We start from the raw sequence: 17,656 nt of genomic DNA, 5'->3' as shown, positions 1-17,656 counted from the left end.
CCTTGAACCCCCTTTATAAGGGGTCTCGACCAGCAGCTTCATATAGAACTTCCAAGCAATCCTTGTGCTGCGTGCTGCTCATTCAACGACCCTGAAGTGCTGTTACAAGTCCACGACGACCAGGAGCTTCGAGATTACGATTCTGTCGTCGGTATACTTGTTTTTAATTACTGTACTAATTGTAAATCTTGTACTCCTTTTTCATACTTATAAGTGTTGTCCACCGAAAGCGATCAAGGATCGCGGGCCTTCGAGTAGGAGTCGACCTAGGCTCCGAACGAAGTAAAACTACTTGTGTTCTTCTGTGATTGCGTTCGTTACTTCCGCTGCGTAAATTTACTTTGATAGTTTTACGATTCCGATAATCGAACGAATAGCCGCGAGCGCTATTCACCCCCCCTCTAGCGCGTCTCGATCCAACAAATCCTAGCTCAGGAGCTTAGGTGTAGAGGGAACCTTGTGATAGGTTATTAAATAGCCTTGTGGTAAAAATCCTAGCTCAGTGGGGAGTTGAGGTGTAGGGGGAGCCTTGTGATAGGTCCCAATGCATATTTTCATATTTCTCGGCAGTGTAAGTCAAGTGTGCAGCCTTGGCAACGTAAATCTATTCCCCGACGGTGTAAGTCCAAGTGTGTAGCCTTGACAACATAAGTCCAAATGTGTTATTAGCATGTTATTTTCTATTTGTTTTTCCTAACTTAAATGTATTGTCAAACATCAAAAAGGGAAAGATTGTTGGAGCAATCTAGCCTCAAAATGGTATCGTGTGACCATGGGTTTTGATAGTTTGGGCAAAGGGTTTAAGTTATGTTTACCCTTGTATTTGATATGTGTATGTAAGTGTGTAGGTTTGTAGGACGTACATATGACTTACCTTGATGACTTCGATTCCGGTGAAGGATGGAGCATTCGAGGGACCATGGATAAGGCAGCAAGGACAAGGGCCGAGGGAAGACACTTCGAGGCATATGTGAAGGATGACATTAGGATGAGCCGCGGGCTTGGATGCATCTGAGGGATGAAAGCCAAAGGAAATAGGCTTAAAGGCAAGAGGTCAAGGCTACAAGGAAGAGTCAAGTGAGTCGTGAGGGTGAGGGTCTGAGTGCTGAGAGATAATACTCGGGATACCAGTCGACTGATACTTTTATCAGTCGACTGGTATAGTCGACTGATACTTTTATCAGTCGACTAGTACAGTTGACTAGTAGCGAACAGAATGCTTCTGTTCGCTCGGCCAGTGCAGAGCAGTCAACTGGTACTTTTACCAATCAACTGGTATCGAGCCCGTTGGGTTGTAACGGTCAAAATTCTACAGATGGCAGTCGACTGGCACTTTTACCAGTCGACTGGTAAGCGGAGTTTTCCAACCAGTGGCTAATATAACCAAGGCTTGGGAGCTTAGTTAAGGTTAACGAAATAATGGTGGATAGCCCTATTAGTAGTCTTCCAAGTGTCCTAGCATCTTGAAAGTTCTTCTGAGAGTTGGAGGTTTCTCCACCCACAAGGAGCTACGTGAGCTAGCCAGAGGTTTTCCGGGGAGTCATCCACCAATGGATCAGGATCGTCCACCTTACGGATAGCCGTGGAGTAGGAGTTTTATCTCCGATCCACGTTACATCGACGTGTAGTGGTTTGCTTGTTTTCTTTCTTGTCTTTAACCTTTAGTATTCGTATTTGTATTCTTTGTATTCTGCTGTACTAATACATACGTAGGAAAATGATCTGGAGGCAACGTCTATTTAACCCCCCCCCCCCTTCTAGTCGGTCGCAAGATCTCTAACAAAACCATCTCCTCTAAATCAACATTCAAAAATATTATTTTCATATCCATTTAATATAACTCCATATCAAAATGAGTGACTAATTCCAAAAGCACATAAAGAGAATCTTTTCTTTGATATAGGGAAAAAAAGGTCTTTATATAATTGGTTCTCTCCTTTTGAGTGAATCATTTAGCAATAAGTTTGGCTTTGTATCTCTCAATGTTGCACATGATTCTTTGTTTGTCTTATAAATTGATTTATATTCAATAGCTTTTACATCATTAAGCAACTCAACAAGATTACAGACTCAGTTAGATTTCCTAGAATTCATCTCCTCTTTCATGGCATCATATCATAAGTCAAACTCTTTAGAACTCATGGCTTGTGAAAACTTTTATGGATCATTTTTAGATCCAATATTGTAATCAAACTCTTGTAGATACACAATATATTCATTAGGTATTGTTGATCTCTTTATCCTAGTAAATCTTCTCAATGTTGAATCAACATTTTCCTATAAAAAGGATTTATTGTTCAATTGAATTTTCAACAACATCTAGTATATATTGTGTTGGTGCAGGAAGCATCCGACGATCGAACCGGTGTTTTGATTATGTCAAATGATTCAAGTTAAGTTGGTTAGTTATCTAATGTGTGTGAATAAGATTGCAGGAAAGTCCTAAGGTTACTTAGGCAAAAGTCCTAGCTGTAGTTAGACAGGTGGAAAACCCTAAGGAGTGGTAACCCTAGGTCCTAGGGGGTGGTAACCCTAGGTGGTGGAAAATCCTAAGGGGCAGTAACCTTAGGTCCTAGCGGGTGGTAACCCTAGGTGGAGGAAAATCCTAAGGGGCGGCAACCTTAGGTCCTAGGGGGTGGTAACCCTAGATGGTGGAAATCCTAAGGGGGTAACCTTAGGTCCTAGGGAGTAGTAATCCTAGGTGGAGAAAACCCCTAGGGGTGGTAACCCTAGGTCCTAGGGGTGGTAACTCTAGGCGGAAAGTCCAGTCGGTCTAGCGGACCGGACTGACAACAGGTATGATCTCCCGAGAGGAGTAGGTGAGGACGCGTTCCCCGGAAGAGGGAACAATAGGTGTCGGTTTGACCTAGGGTTTTAGGTTGGAAATCCAAAGTCAGAACCAGACAGTCCGATGACTGTCAGACCTTATATTTATTATGAGTTAACTTTGTGCTGCAGGGTATTCTTTGGACTAACGTATCTTGCAGGTATAAAGGAGCAACCTTAAGCCTCGGATGAACAGTGTCCGAGGCACCTTCATGAAGCTTGGAGGCGCCTCGGGTGCAAAGGAGCTGAAGTCTGCGCGACAGAGTTGGAGGTGCCTTAGACTAAGCTGGAGGCACCTTGGACCGCAGATTGGAGGCGCCTTGGACTGGCATGGAGGCGCCTTCAAGTGGATCAGAGGAGAAGTTTTCAGCGCTGATCCACGCGGCTGACTCGGTAGCATGGAGGCGCCTTGGAAGAGCTTTGAGGTGCCTCTAGCATGATTTATAAGGGGTCTTGAGCAGCAGCCTATGACAATAAGCTTCTAAGCAATCCTTGTGCAACGAGCTACTAACGAGACGTTCCGACAAAGCCGCAACTTGATGCCAACGACCCGGAGCTCAGAATCTTCAATTTTCTATTGTCGTTGGTATATTTAGTTGTTCTTTTGATTATTGTACTTCATTTTGTAAACACTTTAACAAAATTATAGTTGTTGCCCAACGTAAACGCTCAACGAGTGTGGGCCTTGGAATAGGAGTCGCCACAGGCTCCGAACCAAGTAAATAGCCGGTGTCTTTCTTGTTGGGATCCTTCGTACGGCTAGAGAGGGGGGTGTGAATAGCCGACCCCAAATCGATCGCGTTTCTTCCTACAATTCGTTAGCGCAGCGGAAAAACAAACAAGGAAACGAAAACAAGAAGATCAAACCTCAACGCGTCGATGTAACGAGGTTCGGAGATGATACTCCTACTCCTCGGCGTGTCCGTAAGGTGGACGAAGCCTCTCAATCCGTCGGTGGATGAGTCCCCGGAGAACCGGCTAATAATATACTCCTTGTGGGTGGAGAAACCTCACCACAATCTTTTGCAACAGCAAACAAAGGAGTACAACAATAGAGACAACAAACAAGAACAATAGAAATTGTAAAACACTTGCTTGCCTCTTGTTGTCGATTGGAACCTTGATGAAGCAGCAGCTTCTCAGATCCAGCAGCTAGAACACCAGCAGAGCTTCAGCAGCGATGAGAGCTCAGCAAAGCTCAAGAGCACACCAGCAGCTCAGTAGTCGAAGAGCGAAGCTCAAGAAGAAAAGAAGAAGACGCTGTAGAAGCCCTCGGCCTTTATACCGCGAAGGAGAAGCAATGAAGAAACTAGCCGCGTCGCAACGGTTAGAACTCGATCGGCTACGGACCGATCAGACATCGGTCCCCGCATCGATCGATCGAGCCTCATCGCGTACTCGATTGGTCGTGGACCGATCAGACACCGATCGGTCCACGACCGAGACCGATCCCAACCTCAGCGACATCGTCTCTGATCGGTCCCGCATCGATCAGATATCGATGCGTGGACCGATCACCGCTTTTTCGCCTCCGATCGGTCACCGGACCGATCGAGCAAACACCGGATCGGTCGGTGACCGATCCAGAGCTTGGTTTTTGCCCAAACCAAGTCCCAAGACTTCAAACCAATATCCGGTCAACCTTGACCTATTGGTTCATCATGCTTAGCATCCGGTCACTCCTTGACTGCTAAGACTCCCCACCAAGTGTCCGGTCAATCCCTTTGACCTACTTGGACTTTCCAACACCGGAAGTCCGATCATCCCCGATCCATCCGGATTTTCCAACACCGAAGTCCGATCATCCCCGATCCATCCGGATTTTCCAACACCGAAGTCCGATCATCCCCGATCCATCTGGATTTTCCTTGCCCGGTTTCACTCACCAGGACTTTCCAACCGCCTAACATCCCACTTAGGACTTTCCCACCGCCTGCTTCCTCTCCAGGACTTTCCACACTGCCTAACATCCCAGTTAGGACTTTCTCATTGCCTAACATCCCAGTTAGGACTTTTCCACTGCCTGGCTTTACTCACCAGGACTTTCCACACTGCCTAACATCCCAGTTAGGACTTTTCCTCGTGCCAAGCTCCCTGCTTGGACTTCTCCGTGCCAAGTCTCCATACTTGGACTTTTCGCGTGCCAAGCTCCCTGCTTGGACTTTTCCAGTGCCAAGTCTCCATACTTGGACTTTTTCCCGAATCAGGTCAACCAGGTCAACCTTGACCTACGGTTGCACCAATAATCTCCCAAACATCTATTCTTGTCCCATATCAAGAATAGAATTCTCTCACGAGTGTCAAACATCAACATGCAACTTAACTAGGTCAACCTTGACCTAAGGTTGCACCGACAATCTTCCCAAGTCAAACATCAAAATACAACTCGAGTCAAGTCACCTCGAGTCGGGTCAACCAGGTCAACCTTGACCTAAGGTTGCACCAACATTTCTGTGTTTGTCTTTTATTTTATTCCGTTACATTTCTTTGATAAAGTTTTAAATCGTAAACAAATTAGCCACGAGCGCTATTCACCCCCCCCCCCTCTAGCGCGGTCTCGATCCAACAATTGATATCAGAGCGGGGTAACTTTAATTTGGTGCAACCACAAATCAAGCAAGTTTTTCGTGGTAGTTTTTAGAGTCAATTGGAATTAGTACTGTTGCTATATTCCAATTTTTTCCTTTTTTGTCGACTTTTGCTCGAAGTTGGTGCAACACCACTCGAGTTCGCTTTTCTTTTATAATACATCCTGCACTACTAATCCAGGATCAAGTCCTAGGATATTCCTTTTGTTTGTTTGTTTTTCTTGTGCATATCCTCTAAATGGCCCAACAAGAAGGCTACAGCACTGTCCGTCCCCCGCTCTTCACCGGAGAAGACTTCGGTTACTGGAAGGGCAGAATGGAGATTTTCCTGAAGATCCAGTTCGAGATGTGGATGATCGTCAAGACTGGATTTGAACTACCAACTGACGGAGACGACAAACCTACACCCTGCGAAAACTGGGATCCAGCATTAATCAAGAAAGTGGAAGCAAATGCCAAAGCTACTTGCACCCTCCAGTGTGGACTAACAATAGAGGAACTCAACTGAGTTGGTCCGTTCTCAAGCGCAAAGGAGCTGTGGGAGAAGTTGATCGAGCTTCACGAAGGGACGTCTGACACCAAGGTAAGTAGAAGGGACTTAATACTTAATAAATTGTACAATATTAAACTGCAGGAAGGTGAGACGGCTACCCAACTCCACGCCCGGATCCAGGATCTCCTCAACGGGCTTCATGTGATCGGACAAAGAGTGGAGAACCAGGACATAATCAGGTACTCTATGAACGCTTTTCCGAGGAACACCTTGTGGGCATCCATGGTAGATGTTTACAAGGTGTCTAAGGACCTTTCCTCTATTAAACTAGATGAGTTATTCTCCTAATTTGAGTTGCATGAGTAGATTAACGCACGCCTTGTCGAGAAAGGGTTGGCTTTGGTTGCAGGTACAGGTAGAGCGCGCGAATCGAAATCAAAACGAAGGACCGAACCAGAGTCAGAAGAAGAACTAGAATCGGACGACGACGATGAGCTCACGATCGAGCTTGTCAACCTAGTGAAGAAACTCTACAAAAACAAGGGCTTCAACAAAAAGGATGTCAGAAGGGTCATCCAGTCCAAAGACGCTCAACCAAGCTCAAAGATGAAATTCGAGGTCACATGTTACGGGTGTAATCAGAAGGGGCACATCAAGGTGAACTGTCCGAGCCAGAAAGATCCGAAAAAGGCAAAAAGAAAGAAGGCCCTGAAGACAACTTGGGACGAGTCTTCTTCCGAAGAATCCGACAACGAAGAACTCGAGCAGGTAAGCTTTCTTGCGTTGGCAGCCCGGGACTACACCAACGAATCTGGAAGCGAGGACGAATCGGAAGCCGAGTCCGAGAGAAGCCACGGATCTGTATCCGTTTCTGAAGGGCCAAACCCCTCTGTAAGTACGAATCGTCTTTATAATTTAATTAATTACTTAATGCGTAAAGTAGCTAAGTCCAATGTTCGGATCAAGTCGCTTCTAAAGGAAGTAACATCCCTTAAAGAAGCGACTAATACCGAATCCTTGACTGAATTTGTTCAGACAGAAACCTCAACTCAAGTTCAAAAGCTTGAGGAAGAGAATTCCAGCCTGAAAATTCAAATCAAGGATTTGAAGATTGCATTGGAACGGTTTACACTAGGTTCCCAAAATCTTGACTTGATTCTGGGGAAACAGAAAGTCATATACAATCGATCCGGACTAGGATTTAAAGCAAAACAGAAATTCTGGTCCTATTTATCGCTTATTAACAGACCAAATAGTAAAATAGTCCAAGCATGGGTACCCAAGTCCAACCTGGTCAATCAAGTTAGACTTGGTCAATATTGGGTTCCCAATGATCAAGTATATTACCTTGATAGATCATATCGAGACTATGATCCAGGGGGAGCAAACAGAAAAAATATCCTGATAAAAAGATAAACCATTATATAACTCAAATCTATTTTATAAAGTTAAATAAAAATATACAAAAATCAATAAGGCAGGGTAAGGCTCCAGAATAGCTGGCACCTCCAAAAGTAACCTACCCGGCAGGGTAACTAGGATTAAAATAAAAATGGACAAAAGTTTAACTTGACTTGTGGTACTGGTGAAGTTTTGGAAGATAGTATGTTAGGGATGCTTAGTCTATGCATGTCTAGGAAGATATGACTTCGACCTGGTGCATTTGGCTAAGTGGAACTGACCAAAGCTACCCCTTACGGATCCTAACGACATGGTTACTCTAATGATGTCCCAGTGACTCACCATAGCCCAGAAGTTTATCCAAAGAATGTTTATTTGTTGAGCCCAAAGCTAAATCTGAATCTAACACAAAGTTAAACCAAACCATATAATTGAACCTAATTCATCTCACAAAATTATAGAATTCCCTGATTTAAAATTTAGATCGGGTGAGATGGCTAATGATTAAATTAAAAAATTAAACTAAATTAAATAATTTAAACTAAATTAAATTAACTAATTAAAATTAAACTAAATTAAATTAACTAATTAAAATTAAACTTAAATTTAATTTTAAAAAAAATCTCTTTTAAAAATGTTTTAAAAACTTATTTTAAAATGTTTTAAAAACTTATTTAAAAATATTTTAAAAACTTATTTAAAAATCTTTTAAAACTTATTAAAAAAATCTTTTAAAACTCTTTTAAAAATCTTTTAAAACTCTTTTAAAAATGTTTTCAAAACTTATTTAAAAATGTTTTACAAACTTATTTAAAAATCTTTTAAAACTTATTAAAAAAATCTTTTAAAACTCTTTTAAAAATCTTTTAAAACTCTTTTAAAAATGTTTTAAAAACTTATTTAAAAATCTTTTAAAAACTTATTTGAAATTTTTTAAAAAAAAACTTATTTAAAAATATTTTTAAAACTTACTTAAAAATCTTTTAAAAATTTATTTAAAAATCTTTTTAAAAAACTTATTTAAAAATGTTTTAAAAACTTATTTAAAAATGTTTTAAAAAACTTATTTAAAAATATTTTAAAAACTTATTAAAAAATGTTTTAAAAATTTATTTAAAAATCTTTTTTTTAAAAAAACTTATTTAAAAATGTTTTAAAAACTTATTTAAAAATCTTTTAAAAATTTATTTAGAAAGTATTTTAAAAATCCTTCTAAAAATTATTTTAAAAACCTTTTAAAAATTATTTTAAATCTTTTAAAAGTCTTTTAAAAATCATTTAAAAATAGTTTAAAAAATTACTTTAAAAATCCTTTTAAAAATTATTTTAAAAACATTTTAAAAATCATTTTAAATCTTTTAAAAGTCTTTTAAAAATCATTTAAAAAATATTTAAAAATTTACTTTAAAAATTAGTTTAAAATTTCTTTTTAATCTTCTAACTTATATTTCAAAATATCAAATGATATTTTTTCAATATCTTAAAAAAAAATAATTATTTTCAAATCATAAAAATTTCAATTTTCAAAATCATAATCTTCTAATCATAGTTTAAAATCATTATTTATAAAATTATAATTTATGAATTTTATTTTCAAATTGTTAATTATTAAATTCTTAATTCTTAAATTATAGTCTTATAACTAATTTTTAAAATCTTCATTAACTCTCTAATCATATTTTCAAATTATAATTTAAAATTGAATTAAAATTATACTTTCAAAATTTTAAATAGTTATTCATTTGAAATTCAAACTTATATCAATTACAAATATTGATAAAAATAACTCCGTCTCACACTCACTCATAAGCTGATGTCAAAGGGTTCAAGTTATGCTGCTTAGTTATCTAATATGTGTGAATGAGATTGCAAGAAAGTCCTAAGGTTACTTAGGCAAAAGTCCTAACTGCGGTTAGGCAGGTGAAAAATCCTAGGGGGTGGTAACCCTAGGTGGTGAAAACCCCTAAGGGGCAGTAACCTTAGGTCCTGGGGGTGGTAACCCTAGGTGGAGGAAAACCCTAAGGGGCGGCAACCTTAGGTCCTAGGGGGTGGTAACCCTAAGTGGTGGAAATCCTAAGGGGGGGTAACCTTAGGTCCTAAAGGGTGGTAACCCTAGGTGGAGAAAAATCCTAAGGGGTGGTAACCCTAGGTCCTAGGAGGTGGTAACCCTAAGCAGAAAGTCCAGTCGGTCTGACGGACCGGACTGGCAACAGGTATGATTTCCCGAAAGTAGTAGGTGAGGGCGCGTTCCCTGGAAGAGGGAACAATAGACGTCGGTTCGACCTAGGGTTTCCGGTTGGAAATCCGAAATCAGAACCGGACAGTCCGATGACTGTCAGACCTTATACTTATTATGAGCTAACTTTGTGCTGCAGGGTATTCTTTGGACTAACGTATCTTGCAGGTACAAAGGAGCAACCTTAAGCCTCGGATGAATAGTGTCTGAGGCGCCTCCAGGCTTGGAGGCGTCTCGGGTGCAAAGGAGCTGAAGTCTGCGCGGCAGAGCTGGAGGCGCCTTGGACTAAGTTGGAGGCGCCTTGGACTGGCATGGAGGCGCCTTCAAGTGGATCAGAGGAGAACTTTTCAGCGCTGATCCACGCGGCTGACTCGACAGCATGGAGGCGCCTTGGAAGAGCTTTGAGGCACCTCCAGTAGGCTTTATAAGGGGTATCGAGCAGCAGTCTATGACAATAACCTTCTAAGCAATCCTTGTGCAACGAGCTGCTAACGAGACGTTCCGACAAAGCCACAACTTGACGCCAATGACCCGGAGCTCAGAATCTTCAATTTTCTATTGTCGTTGGTATATTTAGTTGTTCTTTTGATTATTGTACTTCATTTTGTAAACACTTTAACGAAATTATAGTTGTTGTCCAACGTAAACGCTCAACGAGTGTAGACCTTGGAGTAAGAGTCGTCACAGGCTCCGAACCAAGTAAATAGCCTGTGTCTTTCTGTGTTTGTCTTTTATTTTATTCCGCTGTGTTTCTTTGATAAAGTTTTAAATCGTAAACAAATTAGCCACGAGCGCTATTCACCCCTCCTCCCCCCCTCTAGCGCGGTCATGATCCAACATATTGAATATCTCCAACTCAAAATTTTAATTAATAGATATTTGCTAAAGACAATCAATGATTTTTCAACATTTTATATTCTAAAATATATATATATATGTACATGTGTATAATTTTTTAAAATCAAATGAAATCCTTAAATATATCCATTTTTTTTTTTAAGAAATCTAAATACTGTTTGTTTGCAAAAAAAATAAATTGTAAATAAAATTCAACCAAAACACATTAAGGCAGAGGCTAAGAATGACTATAATATTAAATATTAAAAAAATTATTAATTATGCACAGTCTTAATATAGATATACCTTCTATTATTAAAAGAGGAATCTTATCGTAATGGTAAAATTATTACCTTATGACCTAAAAATATCTTCACCATTGATATAGTTATTTTTCTTAAAGACATGGAAGATATCATTTGAATCTTTTATTCTTTGACAAATCAATAAGATGGTGTATTTTTCGTAATAAAGATGTTAGGCATAGGCATCCAAATATCATATTCCTTTATATATATTTTCATCAAATGTATAACTTATATGAAAGCGGTTGCAAGTGACTTATAATGAATTAACTTAAAATGTGATTAATCGACCACATTTTGAATCAATTTTAGAATATTTTCTGAGATTACTGTCTAATAATTGACTACATTATGAAAAGGTTTTGGGAATTAATTTTTAATTCTCAAAATCTTTCACTAATGTCATTAGAGATCCTAAAGAAGCTTGCACCAAGGTGTGAGGTAGAACACTAGATTGAGCTAAAGCTAAATACTAAGCTACTGGCCATGGATCTTATCCCATGACACCCAATGCTATCACCTTAACTTATGAAAGGAAGAGCCGATATCCCATATACTAGCCAAGGAGTGGCGTGAACAAGATGATATTTCAAGGGCTATTTAGACAAAGATGATATTTAAAGGGCTATTTAGACAAAGTTGTCAAGAAAATAAAGAAATGAGAATGCCCAAAGAGGTGACATGTAGACTTCAAGGAAGGAGGCATGGTATAAGTGAAACTCCTACCTCAACAATTCAAGTCTTTGTAGAAAGTGCACAAAAGGTTGGAAAGAAGATATGAAGGTTCTTTCCCCATCACCAAATGTGTGGGTAAGATATCTTACCAAGTTCAACTTCAAACAAAGTTCAAGATGGTGATCTAGGTAGGTCGGTTGGAGAGGGTTGAATTGCCTGAAACACTAAAATAAAACAGCTTTCTCGACTTTCAACTCAGATTAATAAAGCAATTAAAATAGAATTAACAACTTAAAAGAAATGAGTAAAAGACCACTATTTATTTGGTTACAACTTATATGGTTGTTAATCCAAGGCAGATGAAAGCTCACTAAGAATTTCCTTCGTTGAAGGCGGAGAAGCCTTTTACACACAGTGAAAGCTCAGAAATGACTAGGAAATTGAATACAGAAGTTGTTACATCTTTCCTAGGTCCAGGGGTCTTTTTATAGACCTTGGAAAAACATATCCGCAGGCTAAGGCGTCTTCCATAGGGCTAGAAGGCGCCTCCAGCGAGGCCAAAGGATAAAACTTTATCCTTTCCGCAAGGCCAAATTGCTTGGTCGAAGGCGCCTTCTATGGCTGGTTGAAGGCGCCTTCAGCCATTGAAGGCGTCTTCTGCCTGAAGGTCGTGGAGGCACCTTCAACTCTTATTGAAGGCGCCTCTAGCAGCTCTATAGCTCCACTTTAGCTCTTTCGCTGCTCCGATCGCCTGAGTGATTTCGGTCAACCGAAGTAGGGCTCACCATAACCCAATTCAGGCATTTTCCTCGAGCAGACTTTCGCTCTGGCTTCTCGTCCCTCGAACGTTGCGCACGTCCCTCTCGTCCACCGGTGTACTCTTCCGCAGCATCTCATCCCTCGGACGCACCGAGTCTGTCGGCTCTCTCCCGTACCATCCTTCTCGCTAGCCACGTCTTCCGCTTGACTTCCTGTACTCCTAAGGTCCTGCACACTTAGATACAGGGATCTAAACATAACAGGACCTAACCTAACTTAGTTGATCACACCAAAACTACCTTGGGGTTCCAACACAAGATTCATTTTGTCTTTAATGTGAGTATTCTTAAGCCTTATCACAAGTCAAGTATGACTCCAGAGGAAACAAGCAAATCATGCAACAATAATTGTTGTCAATTCCTTCGATCAAACTATGAAGTACATTGTTACAGATAGGATCATTCGAAGTAGAGGAGTTCCAAAGGACACCAATTACCTAGTAAAATGGAAGAATCTATCAGACACTGAGGCAAGTTGGGAACGAGAAGATGCATTATGACAATTCACTTAGCATATCAAGCACTACAAAGAAGAGAACACAATGAGGATTTCAGGAGCTTAGGTGGGGGAAAAATATCATAATCCACCCAATTTCAAGCCCAATAGAGGTTCTTGATCTACCCTTTGGATCCCTCCCTTGACTCATAGTCTTAGCCTATGGTTTTTCTTCTAGATCTTTCTTTGAGATCACTCTAGATAACTTTCTATAATCTTATGTCCATCTAGATATCATTCTAAATAACTCTCTAGAATCTTATCATCTGCATGTTATTCTAAATAACATTCTAAAATTTTATCATCATCTAGATATCATAGCAATATTATAGGCTAATAATATACACATTGAATCAAATTGATTTAACCATTTATTTTAGAGGAGGATGTCTATAAATAGCTCCCTCCTTTTCACTTGTAATTCATTCTCAAGAACAATAAATGTGTTCTATTTATTAGTCTCTCAATCTCTTCTTTGGTGTTGGCCTCTAGCTCTCTATTTATGGTTGAAGATTCACTTTTACAAGTATAATTAGGACTTTTCATGCTTAAGATACTGAAAATTGGAAACCTCAATCACTTAATATTTTTTTCCTAAAGGAAGGATGTCAAATTAGTTAAATACTTTTCTATCAAAAAGTATCTTCGGGATTAATCCCCTATATAAATAGAAACTCTTGAAGTCCTGGTGATTTGTATCCTTGCACGTTTTCATTTCATGAATATGTAACCTGGAAGTACTATATCTTTAGACTCGATTTTGTTGAAGATTATGGGATCCAAACACTGCAGAGTTTTATTAGTCATGGGTCTATTAATGAAATAAGGACCCAAGCATTGAGACCTTCTCTAGTAATGTCTGCGAGCAAGTTACATTGATAAAATTGTCTCCTTGTTTTTGTTAGTTTCACTCTAGTTAAATCACAGAGATGAATGGATAATCATTAATAGGATGAGTCGGTCTGGATATGGAATTTACATACAAGAATTTGTATGCTAATCTTTGTTGGAGTAGATGGTCACATAAATGAAGTGTTGAGTGTTGTTAAGTCCAGCTAAATGATTATTTTTGCTTTGCATATTTGAATCCAAATTGGCAGTTCTAAATGTAAGAATATCTCTTTTACTAAAAGCAGCTATTTGTTCTCAAAATTTTCTAATGTAGGGCTTCAACCCTTCTGGCATATACCAAATAGCTAATTGTGGTATAGATTATACTCTCAAGATCTGGTCAATGAAAAGTAACCAACTTCTCGACTGATTTGAATTTCACCTCTATATTAATTTCACTTCATCAATATATGTTTTTCTTTACACAAACATATGTTGAGAAATCACTTGAATGGGCCTACAATCAAAATTCCCTACCAAACATGTGCAATTTCTTGTATATACCAAGCATCTTAAGTGTATCTACTACCACCTAGAGTAAGTTTGATTTTGTTTATTGCTTCAAAAAAAAATTTTCTTTGACTCCTTCTATATCAGATGTTTATTGCCTCAGTTCACTCAAACTATGTGGACTGCACTAAGTGGCATGGTGATTTTGTCCTATCAAAGGTTTTGAATATTAACAAATTGTAATACTCATATTCTTGGAAACTAGTTGATTCTTTTATACTTGAGCATTTGCCTCGATTCTCAATGTGTTAAATTTGCATATTTTTCACATAGACAAGCCAATTGTTGCTAATGGTCAATTTCATTTGCACACTACATGTTTGACATATATCGTCGTCGTCGTCGTCATCAGCTGTGTTTGTCCTAACTATTTCCATTGAATTCCATGCAAGGTATCCTTATTATGTGTTATAAACCAAAATCTTCTCCAAACAGCAAAGTGCATGATCTTTAGAAGCCTAACTGTATTTTCTCTCTTATCATCTGAAAACTTGAAAATATCACACATTTAAGCTTAAGTAAGAAAATGACTTTTTTTTCCTGTTTGGCATATCCATGATGTTAACAATAGTTAATAATTATAGATTTGTTAAAGTTAATAAGTTAATTTGATTTTAATTAATTTAAGTATTATTAGCAATATAGTCTTGCATAGACTCAAATGAGTATATAAGGCTCGCATAGTCAAACTCAACTTGTTAAGACTTGCCTGTCTTGGTTTGGGGTTGAGCAAGTTTAGTTCCACCTAGGATATATATTAATTGATGATTATGTGAAAATTTTTGCTAGTTGATACAATACAATACTATCTCTTTCAACTTGGTATCATAGCAAGTGATTTCTTAGCTAGTCCCCGGAGTAATGGTGTCAGGGTAGAACATTCAGGTTGTCACCTAGGTACTCATGGTTCGAACCCCAGCTACGATATATTTGTAGGAATTTTTTCTTCAAATGGGGGGCGTAATCAAAGGATGTTGGGCTTCTAGGTTGACCGTCGTATGCGCTTCCTAATTTACATTGGTGGTCGATGAAAAATTTCTGTGAGATCGAATTGATCATCCAGAAATAATCAATAAAATTAATTGAGATTATTTTAAGTGATTTCTTAACTAATCTTCTTTCTTTTCCTAGCCACCTTAAGGTGAGTCTGCCACTTAATGAGATGGCATGACCTCTTATCCCATACTTGCCACAAACTCTGCAGACTCCCTCCCCTCTCTCTTTCTCTATATACATACCTTTTCTAAAATGCTACCAATTGCACTAATGTCTCCTTCCTTCAGCATCTATGACCTTGTTTTTATTGTTCCTCGATGGACCGGCCTCTAACTTGTCCATGAAGCATGCGGGCATGTCCTTTTATTGCTTAGTCGATAAGACCTCAAATTCACTAAACTACGTAACCATAGCCAACATCTACTAGCAAGCTAGTATTTGATGTCATAATGGTGACTAAGGCAGCAACAACTCTGCCGCAGATGTATTAAATTTGTTAAGAACCGTGATATTAGTATTAAAGAGACAACCTCGTTAGATGCTAGATTATGTGCAACCTAGTTGAATGCAATCTTCTAATCAAGTTCTCTTCTAGTGGTCTACAAGAGAGGTTCAAAATTTTCGACCAAGACTGAATTAAGGCCTAAGAAAAAAAAGAAAAGGAAAAAAAAAAAGTACGCTAAATATCTTCTAGAGAAAAGGGAAATATGAAAAAGGTATATATAAAAAGAAAAAAAGGATTGGAAAGAGTAAGAATGATCAAGATGAATAATGTAATTATTATAAATGATTATTCAAAAAAGTTGCAAATTTTAAACTCATTATTTTGATGTAAATCAATTCATACAATGTAAAGTTGATGATATAGAACAATCAATATCTACGGCATGGAATGAATTATATATATAAAAGAATTGAGCTAATAATTTATTTTTAAAAAAATTATTTGCAAAGTGAGTGTTTAAAAAGGTAGATCCGCTACCTTAGCGGCCCCCCTAGTGTCGGCCCCACGGATATGAAGGGAGGTTCATGCACTTATAAGATGCAAAGTGAGTGTTTAAGCACTTATAAGATGCAAGCTATGAAATAGAGTATAGGATATATTTGGTTCAGCTTGAACCATTCAAATAAGGCATATGATTTTTTTCTTCAACTGTATATGACACCATATGTGACTGTTATACAATCTCTTTCCAAATCCAAATAGGAATTTACATTTAAATAAATGTTTCCCATATCTAATATCTCATTTTGGAGTCATTGTCAGACTTTTACTTTATTTTTCATTCTGTTTTCTCGATCTTCTTTCTCATGTCAAAGTATTCACTTTTGCTTATTCTCTTGTCAAAGTAGAGGAAATTACTAGAACTTTACACAGTTTGGTCTATGACATCTTCTTGATTCTTGGTGTATTATTAAGTTATACTCAATTGCCCAATCTTAACTACTCATTATAAGAGGATATATTCATCCTAATTCTTCTCTTTTTTTTTTAAATCTTTCAAAATTTGTACTTAACTTCCACCTACAAACTTTAAAACCTTGCAATATTTTTAGTTTGAGATGGAGTTAAAGAATAGCATATTGACTATTGGATGATCAAATCAACTTGGTCAAAGTTTCTCTTGAAGATTGACACTAACTTTTAACTTTTAGTTCAGAGCATTGGATCAAATCTGTGAGTCGCCGTCCTAGTCTTGCATTTTATTTGTGGAATAGGACTAGATCTATTTTGTGTAACAAACTGAACACTAATCAGTATCTATACTTCATCTTTCATGTGATTGTTAAATACTAACTGTACCTGTGTTAGAGAAAATAAGTTTAGTCTAACATTCCATACACAGTCATTTAGTCATCATGTAGATTGAGTATTATGTTAAAAGCCTTGTATATGGGTATACTAATTCTTATGCAATTGATGCAATATAACATTATCTATTTGAACTTGAACGATACTGATAATCAACAAGCAGAAAGAAAAGCATCTTTGATGCCTTACTATGCAATAGTTTACTATTTGCTGCAGAGTTTTGGCAATGAAATTGTATTGCAAGAGACAAAAACCAAGGAACAAATTCCTGGAGAGGTAGGATTTTGCACACTTGCTTTTCAATTTGTAGGTAATTAACATTGTAGATTTAAGTGTCATGTGCCAGTGATAAGTGGACTTATTTACTAGTTGGAGATGCAAGTCAAATTGTAATTTGTGACAAGAAAATCTCCGAGTCCTTGTCATTTTATGCCCAATCACTCATCACTCTACATAATTCTTTTTCACTATTATACTGGTCAGGATGCTGTTGACATTCTTTAGAAATATTCAGTTCCTGGATATGATATCTGGCTTATCAAATTCTCATGTGGTTTTCCCTAGAATGCTGCAGCAATTGGTAAGTACCTTTGTTTGGTATCATGCAACTAGTAGCTTGACTCATATGTTAAAGTCTCAATTTTCTAAAATCTCAATGATGCAACAATTCTTAATTTTCTATAATCTCAATGATGCGACTTACTACCAGCTTAATTACCTTTTACTAATGGACTTTTGGCTTTGGAAAAGTGGAATCAGAGTATTGTCGAA

At 38.0% G+C, this 17,656-nt stretch overlaps 1 pseudogene; it reads left to right on the top strand.

Annotated features, from left to right (window-relative positions):
• Nucleotides 1-17,599, top strand: part of LOC122048750 — a 36,884-nt pseudogene extending 19,285 nt beyond the window's left edge.
• Nucleotides 17,600-17,656: the final 57 nt, after the last annotated feature.

Source organism: Zingiber officinale, chromosome 2B (assembly GCF_018446385.1).
Source record: "Zingiber officinale cultivar Zhangliang chromosome 2B, Zo_v1.1, whole genome shotgun sequence".
Lineage (NCBI taxonomy): Eukaryota > Viridiplantae > Streptophyta > Magnoliopsida > Zingiberales > Zingiberaceae > Zingiber > Zingiber officinale.
This window is presented reverse-complemented; position numbering and strand designations above follow the sequence as displayed.